General features: G+C 33.1%; 1 long non-coding RNA gene across 2 annotated transcripts; it reads left to right on the top strand.

Moving 5' to 3' along the window:
- On the top strand, nucleotides 1–23,097 carry LOC118192711 (uncharacterized). 2 transcript variants are annotated; one of them, XR_004758803.2, is made up of 3 exons: nucleotides 1–116; nucleotides 1,876–2,185; nucleotides 20,586–23,097. It is a non-coding gene; the product is annotated as an uncharacterized LOC118192711 (long non-coding RNA). The 2 variants fall into 2 exon arrangements; XR_015040149.1 differs by lacking the exon at nucleotides 1–116 and having other exon boundaries at nucleotides 1,661–2,185.
- The last annotated feature ends 1,498 nt before the right edge of the window (nucleotides 23,098–24,595 follow it).

Below are 24,595 nucleotides of genomic sequence, written 5' to 3'. Positions count from 1 at the left end.
GTTTAAGGCACATCCTGCATGACATTTCTCCTCAACGACATGGCTGATAATCTCCATAATCTCCAACAATTAACCTGGAAATTCAGCTTTCGCTTCAAGTATTTCATTTATGAAAGGTTAGTATAGTTATCAGATAATTGAATGCATATCAGTGCGCTGCAGATTTTCAAGTTCAGGGTTGTTTGAATTGCTTTAAGAATTCCATTATAATTCATTATAAGTTCTTTAATTTTAGAAACGATAATGTAACAGAGTATCTTAGAGGTTTAACCCATAATTATGAAATGTTATAATTTTGTTGTATTTGGTATTAATATAGTTTCTTAATTAATATATGTAACTTTTCATATCCCATTTTTGTAAGCACGTAATTATATAGATAATAAACAGTCTTTATTACGTATTTCATTTTTTACTTGACGGCGAAATGACCCAATGCGAACCAGCTGTCGGAAAAACGGCAACGGTGAAAATCCTAGAACCTTGCCTGTATTTCCCTACAACTTTTTATCCACATACAAAGTTCATTCCCAGAGGATGTCAATCGTTCCCCACAGGACACTAGTCAGTCCCTTATAGGTATTAATTATTTCAGGTAATCTCCTCGATTGGACCAATCAGGTCTGTTATGCACCTGAAGTGCACAAGAGCTGTATAATCGATAGTTAAAAGTTAGGAAAAAAAAATTTAAAAAATTTGCAAAAATAGAAATTCTGTAAGGTTTCAGATTTTAAATTACGTCCAAAGGGGAGTTTTTTAACATTTTGTGTGTAACCTTTATTTATTAAATATCATGTTCTTCGGACTTAAACCATAAAATTCAGTTCAACAGCAATATCGCAAAATAGTTTTTAAATGAGCATATCTTTAGAATTTCCGATACAGGGACTCACGCGCTGGAGATAAAAATGTTGTTTACAATGTTGCCATTGTTCACATTGAAATCCTTGAGTTTGTTAATCAAACATTCGTTAAAGGTTTACAAACTATGAAATCGATAATAAAACAAATTCCAAATTTGGGCTTCCAGAAGTCCATATTCGCAGTAGGATTCCGTCATTCAAAATTAGATGGCTCTAGGTACCGTTGTTTTATCGCAATGTGAGAAACATACATACATTCATGCAGATTCATCATTATTTAATTTCTTTAAATATAATACAGGGAGATAATATTTGGTGGGAGCAGTTCTAAAAGTGAAACGGACATTCAGAGTGAATCGACGCAAAACGAAAACGATAGTCCCTAAGGAACAAAGCCCTTCTGGACTAAAAGGGTATATGACGTTAACACCAATCTCTTTTCATCAGCAAAGTCCTTCACTGTTTTAAATAAGGGGAGCGCTTTCTCGTATTTGCTTAGTTATGATATCAAATCTTCACCGATTTGACCAATCTATTTTTCACTGCAAAATACCATATAATGTATATAAACAAAATATGCAGAACTATTTGCTCCTGTATTATTTCCTGCTTGCATTTAAACTGGCCGAAAATTAATCAGTTTTAATGCGTATTCTGAGCACAGCTGGCGATAACATTTTTATCACCTGTTGCAATCTCACCGGGAGGGTTCCTACACTATGCCAACCAGCACTGGTTGCACAGTCTTCGGCGCAGCATCTGATTGCGAACATGTAGTTCAAAATTAGATGTAATTTTTGAAGCACTGCTTTTAGCATGGTATAGTAAAACTAAATGCTTAATATCTGTTACATGTTTATGGAAGTGGTGTAGAATCTAAAAAGTACTTTCGCTTGAAAAGGAGAAAGTACCACACATAATCTTGCGTTTCTAAGAGCATTATGATATGACGTGATGTTTGTCTATATTTGCCATTTTTTTATTAATTTCTTTTTTTCACAACTTTGTCCAGTGCAGGAGAGAGGGGGGGATATCTCGGCTACAACCATGTTGAGATCGATTGTGGTTCCCTTCAAGGTTTCCTGTTATCCAACCTCCGATGTGTATTGAAGGAAAAATCAGGTCAGTGAACTCGTCGACGAATTGAAAAGTTCCGTCGTATCCGACTCGCTTCGATGGTTACGACTTTCTCCGACAATCGCCCTGCCGGCTATGAAATCATTCTTTCCAGATTTATATCCAAGAGAAAACCTGATTGTCTTCTTAGTCAGTCCTTTTGTGATCAACTGCAAAACAAGGTCTCCGTTCTTCCTGCCATACAGGTAAGCAAACTAAACTATTGTTTTGGCATATTGCATTGATTCACTATAAATGCCGGTTCACTTTTTATCTTTTAGCTTTTATCTTTTTATCTTTTAGAACACAATTGGTACTGCGTTTACCAATAACTATTACTAATCTTTAGTCTACAATTTTTATTTATATATTTATATATTTTGTTTACCAATCATTACCATTAATCTTTAATCAAAATTTTTTATTGTATTAAGTTGGCTTTAGAATATATTCTTACATTTATATCCACTATATGTATCGTTTTTTTAAAATTATTTATCAAGACAGAGATTCACAACCAACAACATTAAAATACTTCTATTACATTTATTCCGTTCTTAAAAATGCATGAGTAGATAATATCGTCTGCTGGCTAATGTTACATTCTATCTCTCACGTTTACATTCTTACAAATGCTTTGAATGGACATGACGCCATCTGGCGATAATCTGTGGAAATTGCTAGGTATTGTTTATCGTAAATAAAAATTTGAACACGAATTAGAATTGTGCGAATTAGAAGTGAGGAAAATGATGTGCACAAGTTCTTTGCAAAACTAGATTTAGTATCACCAAAATATTAAAAATTCTACATTTTTAAAAATATTTTTCATATTTTACTGAAATAAAAAGTGCTTTTTGCCACAAAAACATGAAGAATTGGTTATTGAGAATTTTATAGTGATTTCGATGGTTTGAAACATTGTTACATAAACTTACATAAACGGGGTCCCCCGTTTATGTAAGTTTATGTAAGTATAATATGATTCCCCCCGTTACATAAACGGGGGGAATCATATTAATAATGACACAAAATACTAAATTTTCTGTTATTACTATCTACTCAAAAATGCATTCGATATCTTTAGAATCTTATTTAATGAAGCTTTAGAGCATATACCCCAAAAAATACACTTCAATGCCTTTTAATCTTTCATATTTTTCATTTCAGTAAAAAACAAAAAGTCTGAAAGCTTTCAAATTTTATTTTACGCACAAAGGGGTGTATTTTAACGTTTTGTGTGTTACCGTTATTTATTAAATAGCATATTCTTCGCACTTAAACCAAATTAAAATTCAATGCCTCAGCAATATTGCAAAATAATTTAAAAAGAGCACATCTTTAGAATTTCCGGTACACAGTCTGAAGATAAAAAAAAAGGTATTTTTTCCTGTACAGTGTTGCCACTGCTCGCTTTGAAATAGTTGAGTTTCTTAATCAAAAATTCGTTAAAATTTTACAAAACTTAAATAGATAATAAAACACATTCTAAACTCCAAATTTGGGTTTCCTGATGCCCATATTCGAGTGGAGGACTATGTTATTCAAAATTTGATGTCTCTTGGTACCATTGGTTTTTCACAATGCGAGAAACATACGTACATTCACGCAGATTCTTCATTATTTAATTTCCTTAAATATAATACAGGGCTGTAATATTTGGTGACAATAATTTGAAAAGTGTAGAGTCGTTTTATAGTGGATCACGCAAAATGTCAAAACGAAATTAATAGTCCTTATGGGAAAATTGCCCCCTTAGGCTAAAAATTATGTACCTATTTTTATATAGTTATACACAGTTTGTTGCTAATACGTCAATGAATCTTTTATATATATTGGAAAAATTATGTCTGAACTGCAATTGTCACAAAATATGTTGATAAAAGTGCAGCATTGCTTTATCTCATAGAAAACTATACTCTTTTTTTATCGTGAAGAATGAAAATCTGTTAGGATATGATAGTTAGTTTAAAAATATTACTTAAGAAGTTTCACCAGTAAAATTTTATTCCAAACTTTACATAGGTGTAAATCCCCATTTTCCTGTTTTTTATTGAAAGCGCTTTTATACAGAAATGATGCTATTTGTATCTGGAACACAAAATATACGGCCTCACCAAAAGGAGAATGGACCAAAAGGTTTTTTTCCTGCAATTTTTCATAGAGTAAAGGTTGATCAGGTTTCAATAGATTTTAAATTAACTCAATTTTTGACTGGATACATTTAAGAACTATTTAAAGTGATTTGGTTTTGTTTTATGTGCTTTTGCCAGCTGCGGTAGCATCTATGAAGATGTTAAACATGTTTTCTTGAGTGCATTCATCAAGACCAGCAAAAGAAAATACTTCAGGAAACTTTAAAGCACCTGTCTGTGTCTTGGGCACCCATGTTTTCTGAACTATTACGAACTACAGAGACAATTTCTATTTTTCGGAATTTTATTCTCAAATTAAATTATTGAATTTTTTTTCCTCTTTTCTTTTTTTTTTTTTTTTTTATTTTTTTTTTAAGTTTTATTTTATTAACCCAAAGGGCGTTAGACTAGTAGGACTATTAATAAATATGTCGGTTCATTTATATATACTAAAGACGACATATACTAAATATGTCGGTTCACTTTTGAAGTTGCTGCCACCATATATTAGAGCCCTGTATAATGTTTAAAGAAAATTATATAATGAAGAATCAGCATAAATGCATGCATGTTTCTCGCATTGTGATAAAACAACGGTACCTAGAGCATTCAAATTTTGAATAATGTACGTCTCCACCCGAACATGCATCTAGAAGACAAATTTGGAATTTGTTTTATTATCTACTTCATGTGTTGTAAAGAATTTATGAGTTTTTGATTAATAAACTCAACAATTTCAAAGCAAGCGAAGGCAGAATTGTACGGAAGGTAAAATAAATTTTTATCTCCAGTGCTCGAGACTGTGTATCGGAAATTCTAAAGATACGCTCATTTTTAAAATTATTTTGCGATACTGCTGTTGAACACAATTTTATGGTTTAAGTGCGAAGAATATGATATTGAATAAATAAAGGGAACACACAAAACGCTAAAAGAACGCTCTTTTGGGCGTAATATAAAATTTGAAACTTTCAGATTTTTTTAAACTTTTTAATATTTTCCCAAAGCTTTCAGATTTTATATTGCGCACTCAACAGTGCGGTTTTTTTTTTTTTTCCATTTACAGATGCATACACGTTTGAGAGTATGTACGTACGTACGTATCTCGCATAACTCAAAAACGAGTAGCCTCAGAACGTTGAAATTTTGTATAGACTAACTCTTCTTTGTGCTAAAAATATTTAAAAACAGCATAGCTTTAGAATTTTGAATATACAGGCTAGCACGCTGGAGATAAACGTATTTTATTCCGTACAGTGTTGCCAATTCTAGCTTTGAAATGGTTGAACATTTATAATCAAGAATTCATTAAATTTTTAGAAAATATGAAATAGTTAATAAAACAAATACGAAATTCAAAATTCTCGCTTCCAGGTGCCTACGTTATTCAAAATATGATGGCTGTAGGTAAGGAAGTAAAAAGGAAGTATTGTAATCGCGAAAAGCTTCAGGCAGCATATTTCAAGGAAAATATCCATTTTGACCGCTTTTGAATGCAATTTAACGAAGTTTTTGCGTGATATCTGTACGTAAGAACAGAATAAAAGACGTTTTTCCTTCAAAAAAATTAAAAATCTGCTTTAAAATGTATTCTGAAGATAATTTTTCGTGGCGTCTGTACGAACGTATGTACGTACGTACGTATCTCGCATAACTCAAAAACGAGTAGCCTCAGAACGTTGAAATTTTGTATATAGGACTCCCATAACATGTAGATGTGCACCTCGTATTTTGGTTGCAATCGTCCGCACCAAACGTATATAAATATATTTATATATATATTCACTCTGTTACCCGTCTCAGTGATCTCAGTTTCTTTACTCTTATATGTTTGTAAATTGTACATTTTTTGCTTTAAAAATGATTGAATTATGTTGTTCCTATCTTCCGGTTAAGGTTTTTATGCCTTTAGTAAATCTGTATGCAATATTTTTAGAATTATCAACAATTTTAAAATTGTTTAACTGCCGCTAAGCCTAATAATGTTTTTGATGGCGGCCATTGCTTGTTTACATTTGAAACAGCAGGATAGCGGATTTGTTGCCAATCTACAGAAACGTAGGTTCGCAACAACAAAGATAAACGCCTTCATTTATTATTGCGATTTAAATCATGCTTAATCCTTTCTACAATGTTTTCGAGGAAATAAGTGTTTAAGATTTAATTAATTTTTAATAATTTAATTTTTAATAATTTAATTTTTAATAATTAATAATTTAATTTGTGATAATTAGTAATTTTTAATACAGATATTTTGAGTTTTTATGTATTTTTGCCTTGTCGCGAAGTGAGAACTGAATTAATTGAATGAGAAATACTCAATCGTCTGCGAAAAACTGTTACTTTTTTGTTTTGTTTGCTTAATTTTTTTTTTATAAATCGTTCTAGTTTTATTATAGTATTTGAATAGAACATGTGGCAACGATTAGATAATTCTTTAAATGATACAAATTTTGTACATTCTGAGTTATAATATGAACGAAATATAATACTGTTAAGTGAACCTAACGCCAGAGTGTCGCTATGGCAAACAAATAGAGTGAATTTTAAAGAATGCATTTATTCTATTATGGTTTATGCGCTGTCGGCGAAGTAGATTTAATTCAATCCAATAAGTGTAAATGAAATGCAAGAAAAAATGCGTATAATTTAATATTCCGTACAAGGAAGTCACGTGGTGCACACATCAGATTTTTTCATTCATATATTCATGCAGATTCTTAATTATTTAATTTCTTTAAGTATAATACACGGAGATAATATTTGGTGGCTACAATTTGAAAAGTAAGAGGATTTAAGTGTTTTGATGCAAAATGTACACGGTATAAGCGGGGGGGGGGCACCAGAATTTCTCCATGGGCTTTGCAGGGATAGTTACACCACATTAACTGCGCAGCTGCACCCCAATTTTGCGACAGAAAACCCGGGCGGGAGGTATCCGAGGGCCTCCTATTTCTCTTTCCCTGCCACCAAATACTGGAGAGAACTTTCGAACCGTCTTATATTTTGAGAGCCTCTTGCCACGCAGACACTATGCGTTTACAAGCATCCATGCCATCTCCGGGATTCGAACTTGGGCCCATTGGTATGGCAGCCAGCGTCATTAACGTCAAGAGGGTAATGTATTATTTAAGTTAGGGACAGTCAATTATGAAGCGAACTGTTTATCAGTGCTTTTATCGTACTAGAAAAAAAATTGCCCATAGACTAAATGTGTTAACTTAGATAATTTACCTATTGTATGTTTCTCTGTGTTTGGCATTTATTAAATACTCTCCTTTATTTATAAAATTTATCTAACAGTTTGTGTAGTATTGTATGCATATAATCTTGTTGAGGATATGTGCAATTTTTATCGAGATTAAAAATATTGATTTAGATGTTTCTATATATTTAAGAGAAAAATCTTTGCGTTAATCACGTGCTTTTGGGGCACACCAACGGCCGAGCGGCAAAGGCCGCAGAACACTCGTAGTTCTGCCGGAGGTTCGAATCCCATGAGTGTTTTCGTGGTTTTCTCCCATGTGTTACGAGAGCACGAGCCAGTTCCCTTAAAAAGTCCTCCCTTCCCTTAGGTAAGTATCCCTCGAGGCTTTGCCGTATTCCCATAAACAAATCATATAATTTTACAAAATTTTGATTTTCAGTAAAAGACAGTCCTTTAATTCATTTTGTAAAAATTAAGTTACGTTAAGTAAAAGTTATTGAGTTAGTAAAAGTATTCAGCAACGTTAAGTAAAAACTAAGTAAGTTAAGTTTTGTAAAAATTAAGTTACACAACTGAAATAAAAATGAAAAGAAAAATCTTCATTTAATCCAGCATCACTGAACTTCGTGGTTATTTTTAGAGCTTTAATGTGCTAATTTATGACCCATTTCTGAGACTTCTAAGATCAAGAAATTTAAATGAAACATTTCCCTAAACATTTCTAAATACTGAAGCAGATTGCTTAGCTCTTAAGTTTTCTTTACTTAATAAAAAAAAGAACAAAAGCTTAAAAAAAAAAAAAAAAAAAAAATATCTGAAATGTTTCAGATTTTAAATTACGTCCAAAGGGGCGTTTTTTAACATTTTGTGTGTTACCTTTCTTTATTAAATATCATGTTCCTCGCACTTAAACCATAAGATCCAGTGCAACAGCAATATCGCAAAATAGTTTTAAAACGAGCATATCTTTAGAATTTCCGATACAGAGACTCACGCGCTGGAGATAAAAATGTTTTTTCTGCACAACGTTGCCATTGCTCGCTTTGAAATCCTTGAGTTTGTTAATCAAAAATTCGTCAAAGTTTTAAAAAATAGGAAATCGATCATAAAACAAATTTCAAATTTCAAATTGGGTCTTCCACATGCTCATATTCGTTGGAGGATTACGTTATTCAAAATTCGATGACTCTATGTACCGTTATTTTATGACAATGTGAGAAATATACATACATTTATGCAGATTTTTCATTATTTAATTTCTTCAAATATAATGCAGGACTCTAACATTTTGTGGCAACAGTTTGAAAAGTGAACCGACATTTACGAGTCCGACGCAAAATGCCAAAACGAAACTAATAGTCCTTCGGGATTCAAATCCCTTTGGACTAATAATGCGATTGTAATGACTCTTTATAACGTTATTTTACTTTGAAAAATTCCCTGTTATCATTCAAGGTAAAAAACAACAACAACAAAAGTCAAACTCTAAATACGGAAAGATAATGATCGATAAAAAAGCAATAAAGATAATCTAGGTTATTATCCGTCAAAGATAAATCCGTTGAACGTAAATCTTTAAAAGCATTTCATTAAAGAAACTAAGTTCTATTCTTATGAACGCCTTGTGCCGTCGAAAAAGGCAAGAATGATCTTAATAAATATCACTCATAATTGCAAATTACATAGGTGAAATGCGAGTCTGCCTCTTGTATAGCTATTTTCCCCCGTTTTAGTAATAGAATTATTAATCTTCTAATGACTAAAGAGAGAGGGAACGTGTGGAACAAAAGCATAGTAAGATCCCATCTGACTATTTTCAGATGATTTCGCTTCGGGGTGGGAGGTTATTTGAGTTATAATTTGTGCTTTCTCAGATCATTCAATTTTGTTCTTATTCTATTTCGCATTATACAACGTGTAAAAAAATCCGTTAGCATTTTTTACCCCCAAAACTTTTGTTTATAAACATGTACTACGGTCAAAATGCTTCAAATGATGCGAATGTTCATTAAATTTCTTTTTAATTTAGAAAATCAATTTGTTAAAAATTATGAAATCGAACATTTTGTGCGCTATTCCGGTCCCTAAAATTATACTTCGTAAAGCTGTAGAGGCATTAGGTTATTTTGCCGGAAGGAGACTTGAAAAATGAGCAATGCTCTCACCGGGACTCGAACCTGGACCTCTCGAATACGCACCGAGTGTGCTACCGTTACACCACGAAGGCATGCAGAAAATATCTTATAAAGTTAACCTCGTTTTAAAAGCAAAACACGAAAAATTTGACGCTCATGTGACGAAAATTGGGTGAGATATTTAATTTCAAAACTTGGGGGGTGGGTTGCCATTTTCTTTTCAGCTTTTCTTGAATAGTTTTCTGCTTTTATTGATTAATTTGTTTGATAGTTTCCCCTTAAGATTGACTGGATGGTTGATTTTCCACCCTTCACTGTGATTATTTGTGAATTTCAAAGGATATTCTTTCGGGATTTACTAATGTGCAACTTTCTTGAATTTGCTAGTAAACTTCCAATTCTCTAACGAATCAAATAAGCGAACTTATGAAATTCCCTGCGGTATGAATTGCTTGTGAAAGAGAATAAGAGAATTGAAAAGTAAAGGATAAATCCAACTTTAAATTTGTATGTACATTTTGAGACTTGGCGATAAGATTGAAAGAAGATTAAATAATAAATAAATAATATTAAATTAAAGATTAAATGAATGTGGCTTTAGTATTTTACAACATAACTGGAACTTTGCATAACAATGAGTAGTAAAGTTAACAAAATAAATCAGCTCCATGAAATGCATCAAAACTTCACTGTAGACAATTCTTTAGGTATAAATATAAATCAGCTGAGTGCGTCCACGCGCAAGATATTTTTCCCTTCGTATTTTCTGATATAAGATAAATTTGTCACGTATGATATCCCGAAAACATTTTCGCACAAATCCATACTTCAAATGCTAATAATGTGTTATTAACATCTCACTCAGTTTTACTGCTCCAGAATGTTTAACTAGCAATCATAACAAACAATTATTTAGACTTTTAGATTAGATAACAAACAATCATTTAGACTTTTAGATTAGATAAAAAACTATCATTTAGACTTTTAGATCAGGTAACAAACAATCATTTAGACTCTTAGATTAGATAAAAACAATCCCTTAGTCTCTTAGATTAGATAACAAACAATCATTTAGACTCTTAGATTAGATAACAAACTATCATTTAGACTTTTAGATTAGATAACAAACTATCATTTAGACTTTTAGTTTGGATAACAAACAATCATTTAGACTTTTAGATTAGATAACAAACTATCATTTAGATAAAAACAATCACTTAGTCTCTTAGATTAGATAACAAACAATCATTTAGACTTTTAGATTAGATAACAAACTGTCATTTAGATTTTTAGATTGGATAACAAACAATCATTTAGACTTTAAAATTAGATAACAAACTATCATTTAGACTTTTAGATTAGATAAAAACAATCCCTTAGTCTCTTAGATTAGATAACAAACAATCATTTAGACTCTTAGATTAGATAACAAACAATCATTTAGACTCTTAGATTAGATAACAAACAATCATTTAGACTCTTAGATTAGATAACAAACAATCATTTAACCTTAATCGTAACAAACAATTACTTAGAGATAATCATAACAAACAATTATTTAGACTCTTACTTTAGATTTTCCAGCCATCATGAAAAACAATTCGTTAAACAAGAAATAGTTTACATTTATAATTTATGGAAATAACTTTACGTGCTGTCTGTGCCTTGCCTTTGTTTGTTTTGTATAAAAAGCTACACTACAATTTCAGGACAACGCATCGTACTATATAAAACTGGGCCTCAAGCCTCTTAATAAAATACAATAAAATTTACAATTGACTGGACAACATAACACATACTAAATTCTCATTATGACAAACATATAAAACACCGCATCCATTCATGCGCCTAACCGGTATAGTGCTAAGCGTCGCTGACTGCGATGCCGAAGGGCCCGGCTTCGAATCCTGTGAAGGCATGGATGTTTGTAAATGTATAGTGTCTGTGTGACATAGGGGCACTCTAAATATACGGCTAGCTGAAAGTCCTCTCATGTGGTTTCGTGGGTAGGGAAAGAGGGGTAGGAGAGCCACAGACCGGGGTGCTGTCCATCAAAATTGGATGGGGGCGAAATTTAACTAAATCGTACTGTCACTTGTAAGGAGCTCAAGGCTGTTTTCCAACGACAGACGTAAACTAGCGTTCCTCGCCACGAGGAATTTCGTGGGCTCTGTCTGATTATAAGTCAGACAAGTGAGCATTAGTAACAACAATGTGAATTTTACAGTTTAAAAACCCTATTTCAGTCAAGAATTCTAGCTGGATTTTTGATATGATTTATTACGCAAATTTGCACGTTAAGTAGGGAGGATATTAAAACTACGCATTAAATGAAACATCACATTTGTGTTCAAAGGAAAAAAAATTGTTAAGTAGATCTTCACTTGTTATTGAGCCTACATTTAAGTTGTCTTTTACAAAAATTATTCAGCAAATTTTTATTTGTGGAACGAAAAATCTAACAATCGCCCTGCAAATGCTTCTACTTCTCTAAATGATACCACTTTTAATCCTTGTTCTCTAATTTGTAACATAAAAATTCAATTTGATTTTCATTAACTCCTTTAGACTTGAAGCAGCATAGAATGAGTTGCCTCTTTCTGTCATCCAAGCCGAGTTCGACCTCCATGCCTAACCGCGTAAGGGCCGTTTTAGCTGCCAGCGGTGGCAGCTGTTTCTACTAATTTCACATCCCTGTAAACCCCCCAAACTGCTTACAAATTTAATCATTTTGTCTTCATGCCTTCATGCTTCATGAAAATATCATTGTCAGTGTACCATTTCTATTAATGTATAAATGCATCATTTACCATGTTATAAATGTATATTAACCCCTTAACTGCCGCGGGCGTATATATACGCCTTACTCAGCCGATGCGTTAACTGCCCCAGGCGTATATATACGTCCTTCCAAACTGCTATCATTTGCTTTGCGCTGCTACACCTAAAATTATTCGCAAAGTTAACGCATCGGCTGCGCATCTGGGCGCATCTGGGGCAGTTAACGCATCGGCTGAGCAAGGCGTATATATACGCCCGCGGCAGTTAAGGGGTTAATGTATAAGTGTATCATTTCTATTACTGTATGTATAGCCACTTAGGATGATACACGATTACGTGTTACCATTATTCTTCATCTATCGTATAATGTATAAGTGCCATTTTCAGTATTTCATTTCCATTAATGTATAAGTGTTTAAGTGTATCATTTGTACTAATATATATGTATAGCCAAGTAAGGTAATACACGAATATGTGTAACCTTTAATTGTCATCGTTCACACTGATACACAATTTTCATTCTCAGTGTATCATTTCTGTCAACGTATAGGTGTGTATGTATCATTTTTATTGATGTGTGTATAGTCCAGTAGAATAATGTATGATTATGTGTTTTCATTTATCGCCATCATTCGTATGTGTTTATGCATATCATTTCTAGTAGTTTATGTATAGTCATATAGGATGACACACGATTACGTGTATTCATTAATTGTCATCTTCTGCATTATTGCGCCAGTTGCGTCAGTGTTTCATTTCTTTTAATGTATAAGTGTTTATTTGTTTGCCTATCTCATTAACCCCTTAGACCAATATACATATGTATCCAATGTACCTATACCACCAATGTACCTATGTATGAAACTTTTTATTAATTGTATACTGAAGCATATATATGCACACGCCCTTGTTTGGCCACGTCAATACCACATATTCTCCATTAATATATTTCCGATGCAGCCCTTTCAGGAAGTCGCCAGGGTTGTGTTGTTCTAAATAGGTGCAGGTACCGGACGACACCCGATTTGTCATATTAAGGCGTCCGGGTGTCCGGGCCCTGCATTCACCTGTCACCTGTCTTCATGCCCTACTGTTTACGTACAATAAATATTTTTTTAAAAATGTTATTTCCTTCATGGTGTTGCAATTTTAATGGCCAGCAGTATAAGTGTGGTATTCCTTCAGTTTGTTTGTCTCTTTTACCCGTTGTCAGGCTTTGAATTTTGTGCATTAATTCTTTGCTGTTAACGATCTTAAATTTCCTTATTTTTGGAAAAAAATTAATTAATTTTTAAACAAATTTAAGCCAGTTTTAATACCTATTATAATATGGTACACTTCAGGCGATTTCACTCATTGAAGGAAAGATGCAGCTTTCTTATGCTTGAACCTTGCAACTAATCCTTTAGTGTCATTGTTATTGTAACTTTAAACGTAACAAATTCTATAAAGAAATATATTCAGCAAAAAGGATCAAGTTGAAATTTTTTAATGCGGTTTGTCTCTTTCTGTTGGATTAAAAATTGTGTTTGTAAGGGACAGAAAAAGTTGAAAACGAATATTCCATTTTAGGGTTGAAAAAGTTTGTCGAATTCTATAATTAATCGCTCCTTAACATTGCAACGATTAAGTCATTACAAATTTTCTGTCAAAATGTTAGTAGGATGAATGTAATAAATAGCCGCCCAACAGTGGTAAGGATTAATGATGCTGACTGCTGTACCGAAGGGCCCGGGTGGAACCCTGGAGAAGGCACAGATGTTTGTAAATGTATAGTGTCTGTGCGGCATGGGGGCACTCTAAATACGCGGCGAGCCGAAAGTTCTCTCGAGAGGTTGACGGTAGGGGAAGAGAGACGAGAAACCCTCGGACTCGGGACTCTTCCCGGGGTGCTCTTAATCAAAATTGTGTGTGTGTGGGGGGGGGGTCGGCTGAGCATAGTCGTGCTGTCACATGTATGATGTTCAAGGCCCTTGCCAACAACAATCGCACTCCTTACCACGATGGATTTCGTAGCTTGTTCTGTTGTTACTGTCAGACAAGTGAGATAAGTCACAAGAATACAACGACATGTAATAAATTAGTTAATATGGCAATTAAAGTTAAAAGAGGCAACGAACGCCAGAATATGAAAGTAACGGTTACTTCTACAAGTTATTTTCTCTTCGTGCTGGAAATGAACTTTTGGACCAATCAGGAAAAACTCAAATGGTTTTGAATTTTAAATCCAAGGAAGTTAATGGCATGTATTCACGGCATCAAAGTAATATAATGGACATTCATTAAAACTATATCGTTGTAAAGAAACTTAAAAAAAAAAAATGATTGCACAGTTCGTTGATTTTTGTTTTGAGTATTATTATTGCATGTGGCTACTAAATATAGTCAATTCCTGGTTGCTTTTATGCGATATTTGTATTGATGTATAAGATGCCAACATTCAGGAAATTGCAAACACATAAAAATTATACACGCATTCACATATAAATTTGCCAAACTTGCTCTGGATTTTTGTCATATAGAAGATTAAGGTTAGCTGTCGATAGGTTAAATAGACTCAAATAATTTTGCTTAATTCAGGTTAAGAAGCATTTATATTTTGCAATCAATTTTTTTTTTCGCACACCAGCCGTTGAGCGGTAGAGTCCCTAAACACTAGTATTTCGGTCCAAGGTTAAAATCCCGCGACCGGGATGGCTGCGTGGGAGTTTTCATGGTTTTCCCCATGTGTAATGTGTTAATAAGAGCCAGTTTCCCTTAGAAAGTCCTCCACAAAGGCATCCTTCTGTAGTACCTTAGAGGACCCGGGACGGAGGTCCCTCGCCTGGTGTGTCTGTGTCTGTAGTACCTTAGGGCGGAACACTTAAATAATTATAATAACCTTTGTTTTTATTGAAACATAAATTTTATTGAAATATAAATAGTTGCGCAACTTATTGCTTATATTAATTCTATTCAAAATCAGAACTGAGGAATTGTTATTCAACGTAAAACGGAACACAAGAACATAATAAATAATAGCGCAATAGCTTTTTGCTTGTTGACTTTCAAAACATTTATTAGAAACCATTTTGGTTCTGAACTGGACATGCAGAGACCGACAGATGTTTGTGCAGAGAAAGGACAGTTCCAAATCCACTGAGAGAAGACAGTCCATTGCTTGCATAAGATGCGGTTACTGATTTTATTCCTTCACTAGCAGAAGTACCCGATGCCAGTTAAGTTAAATTGAGAGTAATGTATCTGACAATAGAGAGAACGATACCGCTATAATAATTCTCTAATAACGATGCAAAACATACGATTCAATGGCATACATTTTTCAGTCTGTACATTTCATAACAATATATATATATATATATATGTTAGTTTAAAACACAACTTTCGGAATTAAACTTCCTACATATGATTTTAGATACTTCTACTAAATTTATATTAGGAGATAATATAATCAATATTTCTTTAGTAAATAAATTATATATATATATAATGTATATATATTATATATATATATATATGTGAGTAACAACCATTTAACTTTTCTTAAGAATAATTCTATCTCGATGCTCTGTCTTTCGACGTATGGTCAATTTTGAATGAATATTCTGCTGAATATTTCATTGGAGGAAATAGATATAACGATTATGAAATACTGGAATGGCATCTTGAAATTAGCACAGCTGGGTCGACTTTAGATCTTCGACTGTTTTACCGTTTGGCCTTCCTTATCCGTAACTCACGAACTCTTAACTTTTCTCAAGGGAAGTGACAAATGCTAGATTCTACAGAACGGAAGTCCTGAAAATCTTCCATTTTGAATTTTCAATTGATATAAATCTCAAAAAATTTGTTTTTCTAGATTTATGTGATATTATACTAAATATTAAAAAAAAAACTGAAAGCTATCAGATGTTACATTACGCCCAAAGGGTCGTTTTCTTAAGGTTTAGTTATCAGGTTCAGTGTTCCGCCTTACTTGCTTTGGGAACATGCAAAGACCTGACTCGGAACAGGGAGCTTACTAAAGCTATGTTCAATAAATGTGGGAAGTAGACAAGATACACAGGAAGGGTATACGAAACCCTTTATTTTTTCACTCTTTACAATAATTTCCGGACTTCGGAATACAGAAACCAACCACTTGTGGTCTGAACGTAAGAATATAAAAATATTAACTAAACTCTAACTTGACTTTGGAATAATAAACAAGGGCCTACGTGGAAGATTGGCCGTATATTAACAGGAAGCCGTATGTAGTACAGAGAACTGTTAACACTACAATACGTTTAAAATTATTAAGAGGATTAAACCTCTGGCCTGGAAGGCAACCAGCAACCGAGTAAAAACTGCTAAGGCAAGCGGCCTGCTTCTACTAACTCCTTCCTCTCTCTTGCTTGGCAAAAAGCCACAACTTAAGTACTTGGCGTTCGCCAGACAAATCTGCATAAATAAGTTAAAGCTTTTAATTCTGGCCGGAAGTAGAAAATAAGAAGTGATAGTAAAGATTTAAAATAAAATAAACGTTAGTAAAACTTAAGATCCTTACATAGTGTATTATCTTTATTTATTAAATATCACGTTCTTCGTAAATAAACCACAAAACTCAATTGAACAGCAATGTCGCAAAATAATTTAAGAAGATCAAATCTTTAGAATTTCCGATACACAGTCTCACGGCTGGAGAGAAAAATGTTTTTCTTCTTCGCACAGTGTTGCCATTGCTCGCTTTCAAATCGTTGAGTTTGTAAATTAAAAATTCGTTAATGTTTTACAAAATAAGAAGTAGATAATAAAACAAATTCCAAATTTAAGCTGCCAGATTCCCATATTAGAGAGGAGGACTACGTTATTCAAAATAGGTGTCTCTATGTACCGTTGCTTTTTCACTGTGCGAGAAACATACATACGTACATTCATTCACTTTTTTATTATTTATTTTCTTTAATTATAATGCATTCACTTCTTCATTATTTATTTTCTTTAATTATAATGCATTCACTTCTTTATTATTTATTTTCTTTAATTATAATGCATTCACTTCTTTATTATTTATTTTCTTTAATTATAATGCATTCACTTCTTTATTATTTATTTTCTTTAATTATAATGCATTCACTTCTTTATTATTTATTTTCTTTATCTATAATGCATTCACTTCTTTATTATTTATTTTCTTTAATTATAATGCATTCACTTCTTTATTATTTATTTTCTTTAATTATAATGCAGGGCTCTAATATTTGGTAGCAGCAATTTGAAAAGGGAAACGCCATTTACAGTGATCCATCGCAAAATGCCAAACCGAAGTTAATAGCCCTTCTTCTGGGCAAATTGCCCTTTCGGACTATTAAATTAAGGATAATGATTGAATTAAGTTCATGAGCCAGGATATTTTTCTGTATATTACTTAACTAAACGAACTTTTATTTTTTTATTTTTATTTTTATTTTATTTTTTTATGTTGATTTGCATTTGTTATTTTGATCATAAGTCATTTTGTATTCATTACACAGCAAAGGATATTTAAGTACTCAGGTACCTTTAAATAATTAAAAGAAAATGATTTTTTGTTGCTTTAATATTACAGTTTAGTTATTTACACGTTTTCTAAAATAAACCTAAAGTAAATGTTTCATTCTAGATCCAAAGTAATAGAAAAAAATTAAATTAAAAAAAATTAAATAAAGTAACACTAAGCTTTTGTCATTTAAACGGTTGAAGGGTGCCACACAAAATCATTGTATGAATGCATTCACGACCCTTTGAAATGGACATTTTCGTTGAAAAAGGATACCCGAAATCTTTCGCTCTGCAACTAATTTGTATACTGCTAAGAACTGTGGAAAGAAGAAGTTATAGTAAAGTTTTGAATCTTAAATATTCGGTTAATTAACACAAAATCATACAGAGCAAAGAATTAAATTCACGAATCATGAATTTGGACCGAGGTAAAGATGACGGGGTTCAAAAAGATGAGTTTAATAAGTTTATCATTAATTTATCTTTCGAATATATAGTTATTTTTAAAAGTCCTTAAATGATTTTGAACATAAATGAACTTCCAATGAATGACTGCTTTTTGTTGCATTAATTTTCAATCGTGATTAATATTTTATTCGTTTTTACACAGCCGATATCAGGTGACAATATGGAGGAGCCTCCGAAAATTCCTCTAATTGCAGATAGTCCTAATCACCCCTGGTATTTAACCCCTTAAGATGTTTTTAGGAGCAACTTAATAGTACTAAATAAAGAAAATCGTTGAAGTAAGCCTGATAATATCAGGCTGTGGCAATTCCTTTATATTTCTTATTAGATTATACTGTTTACTGTCAATTACTGAGGTGCAGATTATCCGGTTTACTCTTTACGAACTATCCGTGCGCACACTCGCCGTTATGTGCGAAAGTGTATGAAAAAACAAACACGTGCAAAACCGAGTGTGGAGGGAGATCCTTCCTAATATAGAAATCGTCGGGATTTATCGAATTGTGAAGAAGTCGAAGTAATAATTAAAGGCCAAACAATTGGAAATGTAAAATTCTTCGAAAATATCGTTTGGGGTAAACATCGAGGAATGGTTCGATGGCGATTCAGATGAGCAGGACTTTTAATGCTTGACTGATGCGTATATCGTTTCAAATGTCTCAAGCAGCTGCCCAACCGAATGACAATTACATTTGTGACAGACAAGTGAGGTTATCTTAACAAAAACAACAACGATGTCCTAAGAAGAGAAGAGGCAAGGAATGATTCTGAAAATGCAAGTCAAGAAGATAATGAAAATTACATTTGTGACAGACAAGGGAGGTTATCTTAACAAAAACAACAACAATGTCCTAAGAAGAGAAGAGGCAAGGAATGATCCTGAAAATGCAAGCTAAGAAGATAATGACAATTACATTTGTGACAGACAAGTGAGGTTATCTTAACAAAAACAACAACGATGTCCTAAGAAGAGAAGAGGCAAGGAATGATCCTGAAAATGCAAGTCAAGAAGATAATGACAATTACATTTGTGACAGACAAGTGAGGTTATCTTAACAAAACAACAACAATGTCCTAAGAAGAGAAGAGGCAAGAAATGATCCTGAAAGTGCAAGCCAAGAAGATAATGACAATTTGTGACAGACAAGTGAGGTTATCTTAACAAAAACAACAATAATGTCCTAAGAAGGGAAGAGACAAGGAATGATCCTGAAAATGCATGCCAAGAAGATAATGACAATTACATTTGTGACAGACAAGTGAGGTTATCTTAACAAAAACAACACCAATGTCCTAACAAGAGAAGAGACAAGGAATGATCCTGAAAGTGCAAGCCAAGAAGATAATGACAATTTGTGACAGACAAGTGAGGTTATCTTAACAAAAACAACAACAATGTCCTAAGAAGAGAAGAGGTAAGGAATGATCCTGAAAATGCAAGTCAAGAAGATAAGGACAATTACATTTGTGACAGACAATTGAGGTTATCTTAACAAAACAACAACAATGTCCTAAGAAGGGAAGAGACAAGGAATGATCCTGAAAATGCATGCCAAGAAGATAATGACAATTACATTTGGGACAGACAAGTGAGGTTATCTTAACAAAAACAACACCAATGTCCTAAGAATAGAAGAGGCAAGGAATGATCCTGAAAGTGCAAGCCAAGAAGATAATGACAATTTGTGACAGACAAGTGAGGTTATCTTAACAAAAACAACAACAATGTCCTAAGAAGGGAAGAGACAAGGAATGATCCCGAAAATGCAAGCCAAGAAGATAATGACAATTACATTTGTCCTGAAACAGCAAATGACTTCAATTGAAACTCTGTTGAACTTCGTCTGTAGAGACATAAGTTTAATTGGAAAAGCCGGAGAGATGAAAAATGAGCAAAAGCCTTCGCCAGGAATCGAACCACGGACCTCTGGAATACCGGCTCAGCGTGCAGACCACTACAGCACCAAGGCTCGCCAAGAAAGTTGGGAGAAATACCTTACACGTCGACCAAAGGAGATTCGAATAAAATTATTAAATAGCACCGAAATATAAGCAATGAAACTTGACAAATATTTAAATGTTCTTAAGAAAAATTTAAATTGTTCATTTTATTAAGTAATAAACACATGCAATGTGCAATTAATGTTTTAGATTTTCCTTGTTTTTCAATTACCCGTGAAATGCTTCCCTGCATTACCCCGGATGTTTTAGAGTGTACTGTAATTTCTATATAAATGTCCTATATCTATGCGGTTCTGAGCATTGGATACATGGCAATTATTAGAATTTCTGATAAGTTCATTCAGTATAATAAACAGTGCTTATCTTATGTAACATTAACATTGTTACTTATTTTCAGATTTCTTGTGCACTAAGATGTCAGATATTTGGGTGTTATTATTAGTAACTTCAGTGCTACTTCTGACGATGTGTGGACGCTCGTTGGCTGGAAATCACGATGACGACGACGACAATGGAGAGATAATGGAGATGATCACAGCAGGGCTGGTGGCTTTACTGCTACAATCTCACTAATCTTCTTAATTCCCCATTTACTACGAGCATTAATTACCCTTGCAAGACGAGGGTCATGTTGTTTTTCTTTTCAAATTTCTCTTGTTCATTTTTCATTTGCTCACCAGTATTAAGTAAGGTAGCTATTGACAGAAATATCTAAAATGTTAATAGTTTAGACCTGGTCATGTTCTGTTTTTCCAGATTTATGTATTTTGTATTTTACATAATCATGTTTAGATTTTGAGAATATACATTGTTATGTGAAGAGTATAAATCATTTGGTTCACAGAATGATTTAAGATTTAGAGAGTTATAGTTATATGTTGTAATGAAATTTTTAAAGAACTCTCGCCATTTTTGAACGAACAACCAACTTTATTAGTCAAAACTTACAGAATAACTGGAAAAACATTTTTTAAGCTTGCGCAGCGCCTGCGGATATTCTTTGCGGATAATCGTCTGCGGTAAATTACATTTGTTAGTGGAATTATGTTGGTAGCGTAGCAACGCAAATACGTTGCAATGGTTTTGCTGTTTAAATTCAAAAATATAATTTGGAAAAGTACAACGAAGAAGCGAAATAATAAAGAAAAAATTGTGTCCATTGTATAATTGTATAATAAAGCGAAGGAAAAGAAATGGCGAAAAGATTTAATTAATTATTTTCATGTTATTCAGTGCACTGTTTCTTTATTTCATGCAATGTACTTTCCTTAGTTTAGATGTATGTAAAATAATCAAACGATACGTTTAAGCCTCGAATGTTTTAATTTATTGTTTGTTAAATGTAGTACCATCTTCTAAATGCAGGAAAATCTTGCTTAACACAGCAAGTAAAAAGGACCCTAAGGGTACTTCTCTTTAACTAATGCAGCAGATATTTCAAAGACTTGATGAATATGTGTAATTAATTCGTCAGTTCTCGTAAATTTAAGAAAAACATTTTATGCTACGTTAGGCAATAAAACCTAAAACATTAATAAAATCTGTGCTCAACTCGGTAACCAATCAGTGCTTGCATCAGGAAACAGTTTCGAATATTACAGCCAATACAAGCTTTAGGCGTGTGGTGCTTGAAATCTTCGCAGCAGGCTTAGATACGCCTCTCAAAGATATTTACTTACTTACCATCGTATGAGTTGCTGTACCGACTGTTACATGACTATCAACATTTGTACTCAGTTGGTGGATCATTCTACTGTCGCCAGTACTAGCCAAAAATCTCCATAGAATATTAAAATTTGTAGCGGAATTCCTACAGTTACTTCGGAACATTGGTATTTGTGACCTATGGTTATTAAAGAGACCCTGTCAAGACTTTGACTGTACTGAAAGATACTTTTTTTCCTCTCAAAGATACTGAAGTACCACGCTGAGCTGTACTTCTGAAGCTTACCAATAGGTCCACGAGACAAAGGTGACAAAGACGAGGCAAATCTGAGGTCGCCACATTGAAATCCACGAATTGACAAGGACTTAAAGCGTGGAACTTCCTTTAGAATGGCATTAAAAATGCTGTAAGAGCTCAGTAACTGTGAGAGCTCAGTAACTGTAAAAGCTCAGTACTGTGGAACTCAGCAACCATCCAGCATTTGCAGCAGGAAACACAACCAACTAGTATTTCAGCGAACAGCATAGGCCCACTCTGGCTTTGCCAGTACATAAGAAAGAAGAAATTTCCCTAAACTTTCATCGCACAATTCATTAAATTCAATATTTTTCCAATTGTATTGATTTTTTAAATAATGTTATCAACTCGGTTGTTGAAACACATTGACAGGAATTTATGTTACTGCAAACTGAAGGGGAAAAAAGTCTTAGGTGATTAATTACTCGTTTAAAGCGGGAAACGTTACCATTTCACTCATTAACTAAAAAAGCTCTAACTGATTATCCCCCCCCCCACCATATTGAATTTGCAATAAACAAGGTTTTCTTGCTCTTGCACAAACTTTTTGAAAGTATATTTCTCATTATAAATCTGCATTCTTTACATAATATGCTTATATATTGTATTATTTATATATAATGATGTAGCTATTTAAACTTTAAAATTATACTACAAACGAATATAATTCGTGTTTGTTTCGTTTAAAACACAGTTATTGATGCAAAGGTTTTGTATTATATGTCACAGATACGTACGGCATTGCATAAACCTTAATTTTCATGTCGTGTTTCCAGTATTTTATTTGTGACTTTAGAATAACCCACTGAGATGTTTGTGCCAAAACCTTATTCGAGTACAAGCTATTCCATAGATTTCAATCCAGTATACTTGTTAATGGAACAAAGATTGTATCCGAATTATGTGTAAAAATATATTCCAGAAATAAAATATTTCACTGAAAGAAGTTGTGGTTTTTTTTAATGGCATTTAACACTTGGTAAAGAATCAGTAAGTAGTATTCTCTTTAATCTAATTGTGAGAATAACTTAATTAATTATTATTTATAATAATAATAGTAAACAGTAAGTTACGCTAAATTTCCTCAAAAATCGACTTGGCATGCCTTATAATAATACAACTACCGTATATTGCGATGCACAACGCGCACGTTTAATACAAAATGTAAGATGGAAATTTACGGATGAGAGTTATTTACGGATGAGAGTTAAAAATGCTAGATTTAAAAATAAGGAAAAGATGAGCATACAAAAACTATTTTTCTACATGTACGTAAATGCTGTTTATTTAAAAAAAAGACATTCCTTATGACCACAAAAAATTTCTTTTTGTGATAACTTGAAAAGCTCGTCATATTTGTATTCTGTTGTATCTTGCCGAATGCTGTTTCATTTTCATCATCACCATTATTTTAGTTGGATAAATAAATAATCATCGTCTGTTCTATCTAGACTGTTAAATAATTTTGAATGACTTTTGAATTACATCGGGTTTAATTTCATTCTATGGTTATTATCCATCCTGAGATCATGTATTTGGCTTCCTTATCGTTTCGTGTTTCTTCCTTGCCTTCGATGTTCATTTCAATCCACCCTGAGATCATGCATTGGCTTCTTTATCGTTTCTTGTTCCTTCCTTGTCTTCGGTGTTCATTTCAATCCACCCTGAGATCATGTATTTGGCTTCCTTATCGTTTCTCGTTCCTTCCTTGTCTTCGGTGTTCATTTCAATCCACCCTGAGATCATGTATTTGGCTTCCTTATCTTTTCTTGTTCCTTCCTTGCCTTCGATGTTCATTTCAATCTACCCTGAGATCATGTATTTGGCTTCCTTATCTTTTCTTGTTCCTTCCTTGCCTTCGATGTTCTTTTCCAAATCACGGCGTCAAATCACTATAGAAAGAGAAAACATTTAGCTGTTGATTCCGCAAATTCATTCGGATCGAAAGTGCATTCTTACCTGAAATAACGTCTGTATTTCCTCGAAATTCTAGAATAAAATTCTTGCGCACATCTGCATTGACTATAATCCACTCTCTTTGCAGAGTTATTTACTGCCTCAGGCATTCATCCCCCCTCACACACATATATTTCTCCTGCTATCATTTTGTATATTCATTATATAATTCGAAATTATTCAGTATTCAGTTAGAAAGCCTGAGAAAAAATTTTCGAATGAATGAATTCATTAGATAAGAGCATCACACATGCATCTTTCAGATTTCTTCGTAAATGAAAATATGCACGTTACACGGCAAATATACCTAAAAACTACAAAATGTAGTTTGAAATTATACGTGTAAGTTATACACTGGTGCCCGTTATACGGTTTATACAAAACTTCTGATAAGAAGAAGGACGTACACAGTTTTTCTATGATATTTAATGACTAAATTCGTCCAAAATTAAAAGTTGAAGAAAACAGCATTGTTGCCTTATAGTCCT

Source organism: Stegodyphus dumicola, chromosome 3 (genome assembly GCF_044657685.1).
Source record: "Stegodyphus dumicola isolate Sdum_Otavi_A_Nest chromosome 3, ASM4465768v1".
Taxonomy (NCBI): Eukaryota; Metazoa; Arthropoda; class Arachnida; order Araneae; family Eresidae; genus Stegodyphus; species Stegodyphus dumicola.
This window is presented reverse-complemented; position numbering and strand designations above follow the sequence as displayed.